At 37.1% G+C, this 20,731-nt stretch overlaps 1 long non-coding RNA gene across 1 annotated transcript; it reads right to left on the bottom strand.

Annotated features, from left to right (window-relative positions):
- Positions 1–3,535: 3,535 nt before the first annotated feature.
- Positions 3,536–19,452, bottom strand: LOC136842516 (uncharacterized). Its single transcript, XR_010854244.1, has 5 exons — positions 19,001–19,452; positions 16,745–16,811; positions 16,432–16,502; positions 10,972–11,047; positions 3,536–8,959 (listed from the first exon to the last, which is right to left on the bottom strand). It is a non-coding gene; the product is annotated as an uncharacterized lncRNA (long non-coding RNA).
- Positions 19,453–20,731: the final 1,279 nt, after the last annotated feature.

Raw genomic sequence — 20,731 nt, 5'->3', positions numbered from 1 at the left:
AAGCTAACGAAAAAATTAGGTTACTGAAACTAGCTGTTTGGTATTATAGCATTTTAAATGTACATCTTGAAGTATAATGTCTAGACTGAAAGCAATGAACTTTCTCAAGTTTTCCCTAACCAGTACTCATTCGTTGGTCATGACTGTAGCAGTGGCAGCCTGGTCGTAGTGGTCCATTTGTTAAGGCAATTTTCTGGTGTCTTGTAGCCTTGGTGTGACACAGTGATTTGAATATAATATTCATGTTAAATATTAAACAGCTGTTCTCATTTATTGACAATTTTGAAATACGTGGCCCTATTCTGATGAGCAAGACAAAAATTTGTTTTTATTGTCTTTTATTTGGTGATCAGTAAAAGAAAACATTGCTTTTCATATCCTTGTTAAAACGAAGCTAAAATAATTTGAAAAGTCATCCTACTTCAAAACACCCAAAGGAATGTTCTAGTTAGGTGTTGGATATGTCTCCCAAATTACCTGTTAAAGGAGTGTAATTTCTCCCTAATTATCTGGCAATGGGATGGATTTTTGTAAGGTGTATCACACAGAACCTAAATTGGCCTGGTGGTCCACGTGTACGGTGAAGGTTGACGTTAGTCCGACCTGCTGTCCTGCTGGGGGAGGAAGAACGGGGCAGGAGGATATTAGCTTTGCACGTCTCTGACCATTTACCTGACTCAATCACTTACATTGAATGGTGTCACGGGACCATATAGATGAAGTGGGTTTTTTTTTTCCCACAGAAGGCGTTTAGGTCACTTGTCTGCTTTTGGGGGGACTGTATGTGTCTTGATATAATTAACTGCTTTTGTTGTAACAAAGACCGGAGGATGACATGTCATTTGAAATAAAATCAAGTTAATTAGCTTTTGCATTGTTTATTTGTGAAATTCCTGCTCATTATCCTGTTCAGAAAGACATCTGAGAATTTAAATCAATATTCCATTCTTTGCAAATAAATCTTGTAGACGAAAATATCATGGAAACTGAAAATGGCACCAAATTAAGTTTTTGAGTTGCAAACGTTTTGAATTAATGAACTGGATTTAAAATTAGACTAAGTTCTATTTAAGTAAATGTATTGGTGCATATAATGTATAATAGCCTAACCAATTAGAAGAATCTAAATTTGAAGGTAGAATTTTAACTCAAAACATAAAAATAAGCCTAAGATACTAGAATGCAGCAAAAAAAATGTGATTTTGTAAAAAAGACTAATTAGCAAAAAATGCTGTAAAAATACAGTAAATAATCAAAGTAAATTATGATGTGTGTAATTTCTGTAACAATGCGCACTTAAGAGTTCTATCAAACTGAACTCTTGCAATGATTTCTCTGTTCAAAGAAAATGACTCTCTAATCATGGAGCTTAGTGTTTTACTAGTTTTAATTAAACTTTGTAGCATTTTGCCGTTAAGTTTAACATCTCTTAGCCAATACTTGCGACAGAATTGAAGTCTCGTGTTTGTAGCACCGTCACGAACACGACACAACTCCAATTTTGCCACCGGTATTGGCATTTTGATATCAAATTTGACGTCTACTTGGTGGAAGATGCCAGACTAACAAGCTGTGAGGTCCCTATAATATACTAAGTTTTTTTTTTTTTTTTTTTAGCTAACTCCGTGCTGAAAAGAATGACTGTCGAGTTAAATAGCCGTACCAGTTAATGTTTCACAAGTAAATCATCCTCTATTGCTTTAAGTCAAGAATTGTCAGCTACAAAGTCAGTGTCAGGTGGCGCATACACTCGAAATATATTTATTTCATTGTCTTTTGCTTGGTGTTCCTCGGTTTCCTGTAACGGTTGAATAAAAGACTCGTTTCATTTTCTGTAAGAAAACGTAAGAGAAACTTGTTTGGTGTCGATATCTCAAAGAAAACGGAAAGCAAACTGTCAAATGTAGGATTTTTGGGGCCATTATGCTTATGGAAGAAATTCTGGTGGTAAAAGTCTAACGGTTTTTCACGCCAGGTTTCATTAGACCCGGTACGTAGAGCAAGCATTTCACTAGGCGCGAAGTCAGCCGTAAGAGCGAATGTATGCCTAGGGTTATCTCAGTGGTAACTTCACCACACCCACCTTAGACTTACTGCAGTTACGTTTTCTTTGACATTCCTCAGCAGTGGCGTAGAAAACTACATTTGGGAAAGCAAAAGAAAAGTTTATGAGCGCTTTTCCCACCTCAGCAATGAGCTGTCAGCTTAGAAAACAGACCTTAAAAGTCGGCTTTGAAGATGGTAACCGACTGGCTGTATACCTCCTGCTGGGGGAACTCCCTCCTTCGGGGTATTGCAATGCTGGCTTCAAGATTAAAAAAAAAATTTTTTTCATTATGAATAACCTTTTCCTTCTTTGAAATTTTCTTGGGATTTAAATAAAAAAACGTCCGGTTACTATTTTGATTTTATTTCCTCTGTTTACAAAAGTAGTCACTCTCATGACGTCAAAATACAATAACCCTTAACTATGGCTATTTTCTCAAGAACATTTAAGTCTTACAGGCCATAAATTGTATAAATGTGTAGCATCTTTCAACATGTTTCTTTAATTCCGAATCTTGTTCAAAATAGACCTCTGTACTCTCGACAGACCATTTTCTATTTACATTAATTTTGTTTTCATAGGGTCTCAATTTTCTATACTGTAGCCAACATTTACGTACGTCTAGTCTTCTCAGTTCTTTCGTTTTTGCCCTTAGAACTTTCTCTTATGATAAATGCAAGGAATAACTCCGAGCCTTTCATTCCTTTCATGATAACTTGACCCTTTTATAAGCGGTTCTTTTACTTTACTTTTCCGTACCCTGTCACCAGACTTCCTCTTACGTCTTTGAAACTTCATTCTCGCTTAAAAATCCCCAATAACAGAATGAGTCTTTATCAAAACACAAGAAAAACACAAGAACAACACAGAGAGAGAGAGAGAGAGAGAGAGAGAGAGAGAGAGAGAGAGAGAGAGAGAGAGAGAGAGGCAATAAAATGGATGACACAAAGTCTAGAGAGAGAGAGAAAGAGTGAGAGTTTAACATGGTAAAGTTGATTAACTTGATAGGGAAACAAAAAAAAATTTTTTATATATTGAACCTTAATGCACGTATCTCACAAAAGCCTTCATTGTAAATTCGGATGGAAGGAACAAGTTCTGAGTCCCAATACAGGTGGTAATTCGACAGCAAGAAAGTCCTTCCCCAAAGCAAAACAGGCTTCCTGCCTTAGACATTTCTCGGCTGGCTACTCGATAGTGGAACTAAGATCTCAAATTACGCGGTTTTATTTCGAAGTCAAAATAAACCACCGAGATGTAGCAGTCATTCGAAAACAGACACCATTTCCCGCAGCTCAGAGAAAGAACTCTGTACCAAGATGCTATTTTAAACTAGATTCCCACCAACACATGGGTGAAGTTACTTCTGTATTTTATCATTATTTAGAAGATGAACCCTGTTCCTACGGAACAAGCCCACAGCGGCCACTGACCTGAAATTCAAGCTTCCAAAGAAAATGGTGTTCATGTGAAAGGGGTAACAGAAGGTAATGGGTTATACAGAACGAAGAGATCACAAGAATAAAAAATTGGTTACATTTCAACTGGGTTATGAAGAAAAAAAAAAAGACTTTCTTTACAATAAATTGACGATAATTGGGGAAAAGCCATAAAACAATTATTGATAACTATGCACAGACTTGATGAGAGGCTGGGGAAAAAAAACAATAGCCAAATGAGAGAGGAGTGACTGGAGGCTGGTTACAGATATCACAACTGCAACCACCTTCCTAGAGAATGCTTGAATAAAAGGAGAGAGAGAGAGAGAGAGAGAGAGAGAGAGAGAGAGAGAGAGAGAGAGAGAGAGAGAGAGAGAGAGAGAGAGAGAGATAGGTGGTTATACTTGGCAATAAGAAGCAACCCCATGTCGAAGGGCTCTAACTTGACCCCAAGTGAGCCACAAAACGAAGAATAGGTCTACACTTACAAAATCATCATCAAGAGACATAAATTTGTGCAAAGAAACGTGGGACCTTGCAGGCCATACACTATAAGAATTTAGAAAGGCTTCAAACCTAAAAACCAAATACAGTACCAGCGGATGATGACAGGGTTAATAAAAGAGAGTTAAACCTTTAAGTATCCGTGGTGAAGAGTAAACAGACACACCAACTGAAGGGAGGGGAAAGGCATTTAAAGCCAAATTCAAATGCCAGCCTTGTTCTACCCAAGGAATTTAAACAGGCTGCTTCCAGTCACCAGAGATTGCAGATAAACTGCTTCCATTAAGAACAAAAAGGTAAATAGATAATTTACTGGGGAGTGATAGAAAAATAAAAGGATTGACAACTCAAGTGTAAATGATGGCAGAGAAGGAACACAAAAAACATTAAAATTAACAGCATTGATTGCCAGACGATACGGGAATGGAAATTTTGATCTTCCGTTCATTCTACCCTAGAGAACATAAATATCACTGCTGCCAGTGGTTTATACCCATCACAAAAACACCTCCAAAAAGCTGACAATTGTTAAAAAGGAACATAACAACAAGACCACAAGAAATGAGATATCCTAAAAGGGAAAAGTTTTACCTGCTAACACTTTGCTTGTACTGCATTTTGAATTCAGAACTGTCTCTCTCTCTGTCTAAATTAGCAATGAAGGCTTTCACAAAATCACAGGTTAGGTTTTTTATGAGAGAGGTTAACAAAACACACACAAAAATGTATTTACACAAACTGAAACATCTTAAAATAAAAACAACAAATAACTCAAAATGTACATGACAAACAGAAAATTCTATTTCATCTTTTCCACATGAAATCAAATAAAAATCATTATTTTAACACCAAAGGAAGGAAACACTTCGAAACAGCAAATCGTGCCCATTCATTCTGCCTTTTCAAACATGCTTGGGAAGGACTAGTAAACATTAAACTCTTTGCATCTTCAGGTTTCCTTTCTTCCTTCCTGCTAAAAAATAGCAACTGCACAGTACTCACACTGGATTGAAACTTGTATCATGTATTTTTGCCATTAAGAACCTCCACTGTGAAACAATAAAATTTCCTGCAACTTACTGTACACAATAAAATTTCATATAACTAACTGTACACAAAAAATTTCATAAAACTTACTGTTTATGTTTAAAACAAAACATCCCAAAGGAAGTGTTAAAAATGACATCCCAGTGCTAAGTTTTTCAGTGGAAACCTCAATATTTTTCTTTACAGTAGAATCAGACACTTTCCATCTAATGTATATTATCATCATTACTTTCTAGTTTAACCAGAACACAGAGTGAAATTAATATCTCACATAGTGATGAAAAAAAGGATTTATCTTTAATAGAATTTAGATTTTATTTTATGAAATTCTTTTGAAAATAATTGGATAAACTGACAATGATGAAGTCTGAAAAAATTTACTTTTTTATTTCCAAAACTTAGATGGTGTTGGTTGAACTTGGGCATTCTCATCAGATGTGAGTAACTGTTAGTGTTGACCTGCATTCTCTGCATACAGCCTTGGGTCACGTGGGGTATTCAATATCTAGGGTCAATTAAGGGAGACCAATTCATTCAAGGATGAAATCAAGTGACTTCATTGTGATGTCCCTTCCAACTGTGAAATAAAACTATATAAACACCTACTACTAAAACAGAACAGGAGCCAAAGTTATTCAAAATTAAAAAACACTACAGCATGAAATCTGTACCATCTCAAATCGAATGACAAGAGCTCTCACAAAAGCAGGAAAAACTGCAGAGAATGCTTGAACAGCTAAGTGTAAAAAGCGAGTTCCTGCACTAGGTTCACATACTGGTAAAACTGTAAACACAAAATAAGATGAACTTTTAATTGGGGGACGCTGTTTGGGGACGCTAACACAATTAGCTGCTCCTCAATGAAATTAGCTCAAGTCCCAAGCAAAGCCAATAATGAATAGGAATTAGAAGACCCAAAGCTTGCAGAAGATCAAACTAGGTCTTGAGGGCAGATATTACTAGCCATAGGGAGCCTTGTTCATTATGTCAGTCTCTAATGTGAATACAAGATCTCTGACAAAGTTTGATAAAAAACATACATCTGCAGCTGTTAGCCTGTGAACCCAAATGACACCATAACAACTAATGACCTTGACCTAACACATTCTTTATTGGAGGCTATGTTACAGAAGCCAATTTTTAGACAACCAACAGCTTTTAAACATAACAAGCAATAAGGATGGAAGAAAATGAGAAACCTATAGGGGGAAGAGGACAATGGAAAGGAGACTGGTAGCAAGGGAAAGGTGAAAATGAGGCAGGATGGGAATCAAACCCTTAACACAGCAAAGTGAGGAAAAAAATATTTTCTAGGAAAGAAATTGGATGGGAAAAAGTAAAAAAAAAAAAAAATGTAAGGGATGAAGCAAAAGAGAAAGAAATAGAATGCTGGAAAATACAATGCTGGATGCTGTCCTTGGATTCTTCTATGTGAAGAGGATAAATGTGAACTGGAGGACTCTAATAGGACAAAAGGACCAGGACACAAAATGTGGCACCTGGAGATTTTAAGGGAGCCCTTTTGCATCAAACTTGTTGGAACAAACTGGAGAATGTAAAAACTATACCATATCTGTATATAATCAGAGGACTCATTGTGTAAGGAGGGCACCATAAAACAAATTTTATTTTTAACAGCCTCCCAATGACGAGGCCTTGAGAGTTTTCAACTTGAACCTCATGGGGATGGCCAAAGATTTGTAGATGTTGCAAAATCTACAGTTAAATACGATGGGTAAATTAATTTTAAAAACCAAACCCTTCACATCTAAGCCTTGTAGGCTGTTGCACAAGAAAAATGTTTTGCTGCTAAGACACTTCCCTCTCATGTCAAACACTTCCTTTGGGTTTAGAATACCATATCTAATTACAGTAACTTCAAATTAAAATATGTCCAAAATTAAAATTTTCTTGCAATAAGTAAAGAATACAGTTAGTTCTTTACATCCTCTAATTATCTTTAATTTACTGAAATATCAAGACTGTGGAGCACCAGTTATCCATGAATTATTGAAAGAAAAATTACAATGAAGTTGTCAAATACAATGGAGCAGTCAAATACCCATTATCCTTCAGATACACTGAGCAGTTGAGTATGCCAAAGCAGAGTCAGGGACAGTCAGGTATACATGGTCAGTTGGGAACAAGGGAGCAGTTGAGTACATAAAGGAAGTAAAATACTTTGGGACAGTCAAGTATAAAATGGCTGAATCAGGCAGCTGTGATGGAACAATCATGTACAAGGAAAGGAAACGCGACCACAGAAGACAGTGTGTGTGCACCCCTCATATGTAACTAAAGCAGCTAGAGTCCCAGACAGGTAGAGAGGCAGGGAATGCTACTGTTGAAGTAGAGTATTAATCTAGTGATTAACTCAGCCAAACACGAACTAACTACTACAGTCAAGAAATGGTCTTGGAACACAAAAAAGGACAACATTTTTCTTGAGCTGAGGCAGGAAAGAGGCATCTGCTAAGCAAAGATCTCCAATAAAGGAAGAGGGAGTGGAATCACAGTTAGAGGTGGAGAAGTGGAGGATGAAGAAAGGTAGAAATGAAAGGAAAAATATGGATCTGCAATAAAAGGATGTCTTACCTGTCTTTACAACAGAATCACTAGGATGAAAGAATGAATCCATAAATCAAGAAGTGGGTGAGACCAGACAAAGAAAGATGTCTTTAGGTGTCTTGGAATCTTCAACTTTGCAAGTACAGTAAAGACTGGGATCTGCATTTATATGTTCACATAGCCACAGACAGAGACAGTAAATGAATAGAGATAAATTAGACTACGTGCAAATTGCAAGACAAGGACTATACAGTAAAAGGAGACAATCACAGCGGACAAATCAACGGCAGGGAAGAGGTAACCAGGATGGTGTAAGTCTAACCGATAATGAGGAGAAGTGGGTGCAACAACAGAACCCCAAAGACAGCCACAATGTGTGTGGAAGAAAAACCAACAGTAACAGATTTATGCCTTAAAGTAGGAAGTCATGAACTTCAGGCTGGACTTATTATCTCCAAGGGCCTGATGAATAATTAGCATAACAAACAAAACACAACAGAGAAACAAGAAGTCAAAAATGTGTCCTACAGTACTGGCTGGAAAGGATTAGAAGGGAAATGGCAGATGAAGTATTTATCTGCCTCACTAACACATGCCCTCCTACCCTGATATACTCAAACGCTACTAAAGTACTGTACTCGAATTTATATTCAGTAACTAACCTCACCTGAGCTGAGCCATTCAACACTTACACAGATATACATGCCAATGAAATTAACAAGAGGACTTCTAAATTTTGACACCAGTGGCTTAAACCTAAGAATAAAAGGGCAACTTGAGACATATCCCACCAGACAGATACGTGATACAGTCGGTCAGAATGGCATTCTCAACGCAAATCACTTGCAGGAAAGTATGTAGGAGTGTGAAATACAGGACTCGCTCTAAAGCAGCAAGGCCTCACCTGTCACTAACTATTGTCTAGCTAGTTCCAGCAGCATCTGCTCTTGTTGGGCATTCAAACATATGCAAAATATTACAGTCAGATCCATGCAGTGTCTTCCCAGGGAACATTACAATCAACAGTCACTGGAATTATGCCTAAAATTATCTGTGATACCGTAAATAAAAAAAATAATGAAATACAACTTATTATATAACAAGCAAAATACAATGTTACTAAGAGACAACACAATGTACAATGTATTTTTCATTCTTGATGGGAATAAAGTTGCTTGTATTCCTCAGATTTTCATATACGACAAATTTTTGCCATATCCATGTTGGAAAATGATGACAAAAATTTAGTGGTGTTTTCAATCTCCATGTTCACACATATGAATCTTGTGTTTTGATGTTTGGGATGGTGATGAAAATTTTTCTTCCTGTCTTCATAATTGCATGCCACATCTACCTGGAAGGCAAAAAACATGCTTTAGTATTCCATGCATACTGCTGTCTCAACACCTCACAGACTCTATTTCAAAATTAACTATAGATATGAATTAATTTCGTGGTACTACAGTCTTAAAAGCCTCTCTACAAAGATTTCAAGAGATTTAACTCTCTGAGACCAATGCTTCAAGAGTTGTATGTTGATGTTACCTATGCAGAGAGGAGAAAGAGAGACAAAGATATAGAGAAATGAGATCGCAGGGACAACTTACATAAGTATCAGAAAAGGTTCTGAGGCAGCTGAGAAAAGTTTCAGATTGACAGCTGACCCTGGCCTTGGGCCAGAGAGAGAAATTATTAAGAGAAGCTGTCGTAGAAGTTACAATACCATGTGTTTGGGGTTTTGAGAAGAACTTTGTTGTCCTGTAGGAAGGAAGGCCAAGATTATTTTGAGAAAAAGGGTATACAAGAATTCCTGAACCATACTGGAATTCAGTCAGGAAGTACTTAATACCAGAGATTGTAGAGAACTGACTTTCCACATCTAACTAAAACACCACTGATGAAAAAGATGAAACTGTGGAAAGCAATCCTGTGAAACGAATGATGAGCAAAGGATATAAGGCCTTGAAGCTGTTGGGAAACTGAGGGGGTACTGAATGGAACCTTAAATCAGTCCCCTTAACCACATACAAAAATGTGGTAAGATCAAGCATCCCATCAGGGAAGTTCCAACTGACAGAGAGAGAGAGAGAGAGAGAGAGAGAGAGAGAGAGAGAGAGAGAGAGAGAGAGAGAGAGAGAGAGAGAGAGAGATACTTCAAAGATTGCCTGAAGCTTTGAGATTATCATTAGAAAACAGATGAAATGGGACATGTGTATTTTTGAAATCCTCAATTCTGGCAGAGCTATTCAGTAGGGTTTGCTCCACAGCAAAATTATTATGTCCTACCCTAGAAAATGAAGTAAATTAACTGAGAAGGGAGGGAAAATGAATAGTAAGTGAACGAACCTAGCAATCAATACCGAGTACTACCAAAGATCAGGCAATACGCTCACACCTAGGTACACAGATATCCCTGAAAAATCGTCTTGAAAACTGTCAAAAATCATACGAGCCTCCGTACACATCGCTCCTACATAAATTCAAACCAATATACCCATATCTCAACAACTAAAAAAAATTTAAAACACAGACTAGAAAGATTTCTTCAATGGTTATGCTGGTGGCTATAATCAAAGGTAACCATAAAATAAAGTGTCCATCATAAATATTTCATACTATACAAATGGGCACTGGGTCAAGGGGCGTTCATCTAATATCCGTGGGCAAATATGATGCAAAATGACTTGTAAGTAGCACTTGACTTGAACTGCAAAATGTCACAATGATACGGAAGGGGGTTTAATCCTATGTCTATCATTCGTTAAAAATGGTGGGATTCAGTGATGCTAGAATCACCTATAGCAACAGATATATTTGATCTGATCATAATGGCTACAGCTTTGGATGTTCTGTAGCATCCTCAGCCATTACCTGTGTTGATCTGCACTTAAATATTCCCCTGTATAAAGGATCTGATTAAAAGTATGTCTACTTAAATATCTAAGAATCTACAGTATAGTATTCCTTTCAAATTATATACTGTAGTTTCACAACAGACAGATCATCAATCATTCAAACGTATCCTTTACCATACTACTGGCCAGAAGGGTTTTTCTTAAATGGGACAAAAACTGAAATAGAGAAAATGCAAAAGTTGACAGTCATGTTGGAAGAGAGGAAACAGATGGAAATAAAAACAGAAAACAGGCAATGATACAAGAAAAACAGTCCTCTAAATGACCATGAATTTGCTGATATATGAAAATTTTTGGAAATATTTACTGAAAAACATATAAATAAAAATTAACCCAGAGAGGGCAATACTCATGTAGGAAGTCCAGGAGAAGCTAATGTAAAACTGTGGGCTACAAAGATAACAACAGTGAACATACAAAAATAAGCAGTCTCATTCTAAATCATAATTACCATTTTTTGGCAGAAAAGAAACAGTCTTGTCTCAAACCATCTGAACATGTACAGCTGTGGAACAATCCACCCATTTCTGGAAGGAAAAATATGGCATCAAAATGAGATTCGCCAAACATATATTATCACAGCATAAACAATGGATGAAACCTAAAATATACAAAATCATGAAGCTTCGGGTATAAACTCCTTACATCTCCCGCAACTATTTGAAATCGTGGTGATAGGCTAGTAAATAAATTGTATAAACTTAAAGCAATGGAGATAATGACTAGTGAACAGATTGTGGTGAATAATGCTTAGTGCATTCCTCTACTCAGCACTAGACACCTTCAAGGGATACATGCATCTAGGAGGTAGGGCAAAGGGATTCCCCAAAAAAGAAACATCAACCACTAAAATCAGACCTCATCCTGGATAATCCACCTTTGGTCTTCAAAAACAGCAAAGGAAAACAATGTTCCCAAACATGTGTGTATCTTACTGGACAAAAAATAGTAAACTCTTCCCTAAAATTAAATCAAACCGTTCATGTGATCACACACAATTGATACATATGTCAGCATATCAAAATACAGTATATGCAATTTTGTGGAGAGTAACTGATAAAGGTATCTTAATGTGTTTTCTCAATATAACAGGCCAAACACTATACAGTATTATGTTACTCCCATTCAAACATTAAAACAAAGGAAGTGAACTAGCACATGTCAAGAGAGGATAAATCTTTGTTTTCTTATTTACTGTGGAGGAAGAGGAAAAAGAATATGGAGAAACAGGACTGGATTTGTAAAAGTCCACTGATATAATGATGGAGAGCCAATTTATCAGACTGTATGAATGCACAGGCAACGAAGCTTTCACTCAAGATTATAATCATCAAATACACTTGACAAGGCCTCAGAAAGTCCTATTTTGCATCTCATAAGTGGATTTTTGTCTTTAAAAAGGAGGGAAAATTGAAGATAAATAAAACTCAAGTTGAATAGCCAAAAGAGAATGCTACCAAGCCAATGAAAGGATGCTACACAACATCTTTGGTACTACTAAAGTTAAGCTGTGTAAGGAATGACACAAGGTACCCACTTGTAGGGAGAACTAGAAGAGAAAATTGGAATTACTGTAAGTATTTTAACCAGACTGCTAAGCTAATTTATCTAGCTCTCATAGGGCAGGCCTTGAGTTCAGCCAAGTGGAAGGTTTCAGTATGTATTGGTGCTGACCTTAATAGAAGAGTGGCTAACAGAGCTGGTGAATATGAAGACGAAAAATTTGACAACACAAAAACTATTCATAACATCCAAACAGACCACAGAAGAATCCATGTTTAAGTAATGTACGGTAGTAGTGAACAGAAAGTGTATCACACAACACTGCGGATGGATTGTATACATAACCATACAAAAGGACAATAAAAGTAAGAGGGGAGCACAGGATAAAGATTGAAATGTCATGAGAATAAGGAACAACACTGACAAAGATCCATGATAATTAGATGTTAACCAATAATTATTACTAATATGACTTATTTTGTTGGACATAAGGATTTGCTGTTGATAAAGAGATGTTCCATATAACTTTCCTCTACCTCTGGAATAACTATACACTACTTGTTTAAAGAGAGCCAGCCCATGGTCCCTTGAAGTCACTTTGCCTTATACCAGAAGTCTTATACTTATGTACTTCATAGCTATGAAACAAACTTCCTAGCTGTGCTATGGATGGTGGTTGTTGCTACAAAGATTACAAAAGGTTAAATGCTACTCTGATGGGTCAGGCACCATTGTTCTTTTCCCCAACTGAATACCAACACTAATAAACAGGAGTGAAGATGCCTCTACAACACTAATGTTTTTGCAAATCTTTACAAACTACAAAGAAGCGAAGATCCCCTAAAAACATACAGCAACACTATCAAGAAACCAAACAATAAGCTTTAACCATATCTCAAGCTAAACAAGTTTCTAAGCACTCATGAAAATAAGCCTTGTTTCAAGGGGACACAAGCAACCTGCGGCACATGTGAGGAGGTCTGGGTGATAACATGGAATTTCTCATATGACATGCATCTCATATATTTAAGGGGCACAGCCAATCAAGAAATATTCCAACTGGCTATGGGAACTGGCTCTTCAAAATGTCTTGAAACCCAATTAAACTTACTCATAACATTAACTTACAAAACAAAATGGCCAAGAATAGAAGAGAAATGGAAAGACAAATGTAAAACATGAAAACAGCAATATTTTTCTTCAACACTAAGACATCTCTCTAACTTCAACAGTCATACTCTAACTGCTGAATCTTAGATGAATCATGGTACAAAACATTTCATTATTAGCTGCTTCATACACCAACACAAGAAGGGTCATCACATCTGCTGTGTCAACACACACTATGACATTCACCTGTTTCTTGCACACACTCTATTTCCTGGACATGAAAGATCTTCCCACCTAATATTTTTTCCCACTTATCCCTTTTCTAATTCTTGAAAGCTCTCTGATCCATCGTTTTACCTATGCTAACCTTTTTACCACTTCTACAATATTAAAGAGACTATCAAATGTATCAGGGCCTGCAACCTTTACCAATGATGAATAATTTTCGCAGGACCATTTTCAACAAAAAAAATGGAGGTCACAGTTCCCCAAATTTTAATATGCTTCTACCTAATACATAGATCTTGCAAAAATAAAACATTTTTTTTTATTCTACATACATCACCCATAAAAGAATGTGACACTATATTGCATCCACATTTCTCCTCTAGGAAAAGCTTTCATTAAAGGATAATCTCACTGCATGAAAACCAGATTAACTCTATGAGCTAGTCATACAAAGCATCATATATAACAGAGTGTTTATCTTTACTCCTGTACTTAGTTCTCAAATTGCATTTCTTTGAAATATTTCATACTAGCTGACCAATCTGGTGCTGCCTGGGAAAAATTTGAATGATAGTCTACATGTAGGGGAAGGGAAAAGGGAGGGAGAGGGGAAGGGAAAAGGGAGGGAGAGGGGAAGGGGGAGGGAAGAGGGAGGTGGAAGAGGAGGAGGAAGAAGAAGAAAGGGAGGAATTTCTGTTGACAGTCCAACTGAGAGTTCTACCTTTTTCATATGAATGTTCACCCTTTGAACAGTCATGGGTGAACTGGCAAGTATTAATGTGGTGACTATTCCGTTTATCCAGGAATTACTGTACTATTGTCCCTTTTATCCAGGTATTACTGTGATGACAGTCCTTTTTTATCCTAAAATTACTATGGAGACTGCCCTTTTATTTAGATATCACTGTTGTCTGTCCCTTCTATCCAGGTATCACTGTTCTGTCTGACACCTTTAACCAGGTATTACTATGCTGTCTGCCCTTTTATCCAGGTATTATTGTGGTGACTGTCCCTTTTATCCAGGCATTACTATGCTGTCTGTCTCCTTTAACCAGGTATTACTGTGCTGTCTACTCCTTTTAACCAGGTATTACTGTACTGTCTGTCCCTTTTATCCAGGTATTACTGTGGTGACTGTCCACTTAACCCAGGTATTACTATGCTGTCTGTCCCCTTTAATCAGGTATTACTGCACTGTCAATCCCTTTCAACCAGTTATTACTGTGCTGTCTCACCCTTTTCTCCAGATTATTACTGTGCTGCCCAACACCTTTAACCAGGTATTACTAAGCTGTCTGTCCCTTTTATCCAGGTATTACTGTGGTGACTGTCCCTTATATCCAGGTATTACTATGCTGTCTGTCTCCATTAACCAGGTATTACTGTACCATCTGTCCCTTTTAACTAGTTATTACTGTGCTGTTTGTCCCTTTTATCCAGGTATTACTGTGGTGACTGTCCCTTTTATCCAGGTATTACTATGCTGTCTGTCCCCTTTCACCAAGGTATTACTGTACCATCTGTCCCTTTTAACCAGGTATTACTGTGCTGTCTGTCCCTTTTATCCAGGTATTACTGTGGTGACTGTCCCTTTTATCCAGGTATTACTAAGCTATCTGTCCCCTTTAACCAGGTATTACTGTGCTATCTGTCCCTTTTAACCAGGTATTATCATGCTATCTGTTCCCTTTATCCAGGTATTACTGTGGGGACTGTCCATTTTACCCAGGCATTATTGTGGTGGCTGTCCCTTTTATCCAGTATTACTGCAGTGACTATCCCTTTAATCCAGGAATTACTGTGGTGACTGTCCCATTTATTCCAGGTATTACTGTAATATCTGTCACCTCTAACCAGGTATTATCATGCTATCTATCCTTTAATCCAGGTATTACTGTGGTGACTGTCCATTTTATCCAGGCATTACAAAGCTGATTTGTCCCTTTTATTCAGGTATTACTGTGGTGTCTGTACCTTTTAACCAGGTATTACTGTGCGGTCTATCCCTTTTATCCAGGTATTACTGTGGTGACTGTTCCTTTTATCCAGGTATTACAAAGCTATCTGTACCTTTTAACCATGCTGTCTGTACCTTTTAACCAGGTATTACTGTACTGTCTGTCCCTTTTATCCAAGTATTACTGTGGTGACTGTCCCTTTTATCCAGGCATTACTGTGGTGACTGTCCCTTTTATCCAGATATTACTGTGCTGTCTGTCACCTTTAACCAGGTATTACTGTGCTGTTTGTCCCTTTTATCCAGGTATTACTGTGGTGACTGTCCATTTTATCCAGATATTACCTGCTGTCTGTCACCTCTAACCAGGAATTACCATGCTGTCTGTCTCTTATATCCAGGTATTACTATGCTGTCCATCCCCTTTAACCAGGTATTACTGTACTATCTGTCCCTTTTAACCAGGTATTATTGTGCTATCTGTCCATTTTAACCAGGTATTATTGTGGTGACTATCCCTTTTATCCCGTTATTACTGTGCTGTCTGTCCCCCTCATCCAGGTATTAATGTGGTAACTGTCCCATTTATTCAGGCATTACTGTGCTGTCTGTCACCTAAACCAGGTATTACTGTCCTGTCTGTCTCTTTTATCCAGGTATTACTGTGGTGACTATCCCTTTTATTCACATATTATTGTGGTGACTGTCCCTTTTATCAAGATATTTCTGTGCTGTCTGTCCCTTTTATCCAGGTATTACAGTGGTGACTGAAAACCATTTTCAATAATATATTTCTATGGTCTCGAGTACATGAAATGAGTTTATTTACCACATAAGTTACAAAGGGAAGGGGGATTGGGGAATGGGGATGGGAGAAGTGGAAGGGGCAGGGGTATGGGTTTGAAACCTACCCTTTCATCTAAGGTGGCTCAAATGATGGCCACATGCCAAATTTTGTCTGGATTGGTCAAGCAGTTTGGACTTCAAACATACAAACACATACAAACTTACAAACTTCACTTTTATATATAAGATTCCTCAGAAATATGTAGGAGGACTATAAACACATTTACAAAGCATATATATACTTTAACTGAAGGGCACAGATCTTACCATATGGGTTTGGCAAATGCAGTCCAAAATAAATCCACAGGCCTTTGATTTTTCACCCCATCCTGGATGTCCTGGCAAAAAAAAAAAAAAAAAAAATATTATTTTATCATCATGTCAAATACCCATTATGGATAATATAAAAAATGTAGCACTCATTATGAATACTATCAAGAATGTAATATACCTGATATACTATTTTTTTTCCACACCAGATCTGGACAACTTAGAATATATAAAGAAAGATGTCAAGAACAAAATATGTAAAAAATTCTGACAAAGTTCAGAAAAATATAAAACCATCAATGAAACTTACTGCTTGAGCATCTTAAAGTTTCTAATGCTCCCAGAGTTTGTGGTTTCAGGTCACCTCATCTTGTAAACTGCAAGTACAACATTGAAAACTATTAAACATACAATATATAACACTCAGAACTACTACAAGATTAACCATTACAATAATGGTATATTAGCTTAAATTAAGTGTACACTATTTTCACAAGTTTCACAAAGCATAACTTACATTTATGAAAAATACACAATACTTCCTTGGCTGAAAAGTGGGAATACAACTCCAGTGTAATATCACACCAATGATTAGGCCTAGTTAATAGCTTTTATCACTGCTTACTCTTTACCACTACTCAGCCAGCCAACTGTGTATTTAGTATCAAGATGCCACACAATGCTGATGGCTTTGTGCTTCCCATACAGCTAAAGATGGGTTTGAAACAATGTTTAGGATAAAACTAGGGTAAAACTGAAAACTACTATCCCAGCCTAGCTCAAGCTAGTCGTTCAACCGGGATACTTACTGCCTTTTCTTTATATATTTATTTAGGTTTATATCTTTCATGTATGTCTACTATATTTACCGTCATTTGTTTATGTTTTTATATTGACCCTCAAAGGGCTGGTACTAACTGGGCACCCATATTGCACATAAACTGGTAGTCTCGTTACTGAACTGGAAAGGCTTAAAAGTAGTCTTCCAGTTTATCAAAACTAGCCTTAGTAGGGTGGCATTCAGGTGAAGTCATCCAAGCCTAAAACATGGAAATTTATGAAAGACCGTGGACTTAGCCAAGAGTATGGCAGTCTACTTCATGTTGCCATAAACTAATCTAACTGCCCAAATGATTTAGCCTAATTACAATTTAGACAATGTTGATTACAAAATAAAACCCCTACCATTGTGGTCCTCACTAGGCTATCTGTTAACAGGCTATCACTTACATCAACATAATGGTCACTATGAAGACTTTCTTCAGTTGGTATATAGGCTAGGCTAGGCTATTGGGGATCACTAACACCTTTAAATTCTTGGTAAAACTATGGAACAGCTCTGCACAGACCATTATATACCTTGGAAATTGATTTTTCCTATACTTTTAGTGTTGCTGATGAAGGAGGTGGTGTTGTTTATTGTCAGTCAATTATTACTAACCTCATATCTCTATCCAACATGGCTGGGGACCCTTTGGGAACGGGATTTTGGGTGGGGGAACTCACTAGGAGAAAGACCTGACTGTCATGTTGTTGTTATGGAATGGTTCTGCACATATCCAAGTCATTACGGAGCCATATGTTCAAGAGGAGATTGGCAAAGGACACCTATTGTAAAAGGAACTATACTAACCTAACGTACCCTAACCTAACCAAACGTAGTAGGTCATGTTACTTAGCCGGGGGGATCTGTACCCCTGGAACCCCCAGAAGTTCCCCTATAACACTGCACATGCATGATACATTCTAGGATGGCCAGCATACAATAACATACCAGTTCTCAGGTTAATTACAGTTGGCTGCCAAAAAATAACAGCAAATTCTTGATAAACAACCAAATGCTATAGAAAAGTCAATTTCCAAGGTACTACCTCATGCAGAGCTGTTCTATAATTATACCATATTCACTATCATAATTTTCCTTACTATCGTAATCGATGTTCGTACTTTAAAAGTTACTGGAGGAAGCACTACGTACTAAAACCCCTCCTGAACTTACTACTGAAAGCCAAGGTGAATTCCCTTCCCTGTCACTAACACCAAGGGGCATTTCCCTTCAAAATTAAATAAAAAAAGTAGCAATTACAATAAACTTTGATATTGTCCAGAAAAGAGAAAAAGCTTTCTCTAAGCACTGGCATAACATTCAAACCAAAGGGAAGGATTATTTACATCCTGTCACTCTAAGAGGGCCGTTCAGCCAATCAGAACGCAGATCAGCAAGAAACCAGACTGTGATCCTTCTCAGCTGATCACACACTCCAAATGGTCAGAACACACTCGGCCCACGTGCGTAAGAACTGGAGTTTGACAGCGAGTGAAAAAGAAACTTTTTAAATGACTTTTATCTACCTAAACGCTTAACCCTGGATAGGAAGCCCCCAACGTTCCCGCTATTCAGGTCCACGAACATGTGGAAGTGACTAATCATGTATTTATCATTTAAGATATGATATAAACCAAGGCAGGTTATAGACAGTCACTCACCATATGCATCACCATAAAACCAAGTAATTGTGCCACACAAAGTTGTTATCGAAGTATCAAAACTAGCCTATGCATTTACCTGTGGCTCGGGGCGCTGAATGAAAGCTGTTATAACCAGTCACCCTTCACTAACGCAGTTTCGCTTTTCCTCAAAACCCACTGAAATTTCTCAGCCTAGTTATATAGTCATACCATATAGTCAAACTCACATATTTCATGTAAACGCACTATAATAGGACGGCCACTGAAAGTTCCATGAACATCGGATCTGTATATCACCGAAGGAACCATGACCGGCCATGAAAAATTTGGGAACTTTCATTTATGCTTCAAAACCATTGAACTTGCTCAGCTAAGATACATAGCCTAGTGATTTTATGCATAAAACACTGTAATAGGGTAGTCACTGAAAGTTCCGTGAACACCACAATTGTATCAAGAAAGGAAACACAGAAACAGCCGGCGGATAGCTCGATTTTCAGGCGTTTTCAGTTCTGCACTAACAATGACAGTCACGTCCAAACAACCCAAGAATCTTCTTCTATTAGAATTTCACAGGAAGTTCAGAGCGGGAAATTTGAACAATATAGACCCCGGGTTTCTTAAACTTTAAAGTTAATTCTATGGTAATGTATAACAATGATAATAACCTTAATTTGCTTTCATTTTTCATTTCTTATCACTCGTTGTTTTGCTCATTAAAAGAGAGAAGACACAAGCCTAATTAACTCTAGAATGTCAAATGCATTTTGAGTCTCTTTGAGAATGTGCACTGAAGGGGTGCCAAAAGAAAGTAAGTTTGAATAAACAGTATTTTTTAATCTGATTTTTTTTTATAAAACATTTAAAAAGTATTCCGCAGACAAAGGAGAGAGAGAGAGAGAGAGAGAGAGAGAGAGAGAGAGAGAGAGAGAGAGAGAGAGAGAGAGAGACTTGGATCCTTGAAAGAGTAGTCAGGATTATCCTCCCCCCGCCCCCCATGAAATACAAGTCAGTTATATCAAGTAATATAGGTTGCTAAGTTTGTAATTGAGTTATATTATGGTAATAATCGATGCATAGACTCGCTACATCGTAGATTTTACTGTTTATACTGATGAAGAAATCGGAAGCCAATGCCCTAGTTGTAGAGTTTCAGTCAAAACACAGTCAAAACACTAAGTATATAATGTGTGTGTATATGTATATATATATATATATATATATATATATATATATATATATATATATATATATATATATATATATATATATTGCAATTACATCATATGAAGAATAAGTACATTTTAATATGAATATCAGAGATTCATAGCTCTCTCTCTCTCTCTCTCTCTCTCTCTCTCTCTCTCTCTCTCTCTCTCTCCACCATGGTACGACCAAGAATAAAGTGCAGAATCTTGTTACACCGAAGTGTCATGAAACAAACGAGGCTGAAATGACATTATTCAAGGAAAGTTTTATTTCGCGCGTTGTGGGAGTTAACCGGATATGGAAATCTTACCTCATATGAGTCGCAAATCCTGACAGGGAATTGCCAACAATAACTCTTCGTGCCGAGGTTCAAAGTTTTGGCAGAAATGTAACTTATTTATTGTTAAATCACTCCTTGTTTATTTCGTCTGCATTATCTACCGTCTTACTAAAATTTTAGATATATCAACTGCCCATTAAATCAGTATATAACGATGAATGAAGAAATGAATCACGTGATTCTTAGACGTGGAGTAATTTTCACTTTTTAGGAAAAAATGTAATAAAAGAAGAGCGGGAGTAATTTGGTTAACTTCATAAGTTATTCCAAGAAGATTAC

Source organism: Macrobrachium rosenbergii, chromosome 10, assembly GCF_040412425.1.
Source record: "Macrobrachium rosenbergii isolate ZJJX-2024 chromosome 10, ASM4041242v1, whole genome shotgun sequence".
NCBI lineage: Eukaryota > Metazoa > Arthropoda > Malacostraca > Decapoda > Palaemonidae > Macrobrachium > Macrobrachium rosenbergii.
The sequence above is the reverse complement of the archived record's forward strand: the minus strand, read 5'-3'. Positions and strand labels throughout refer to the sequence as shown.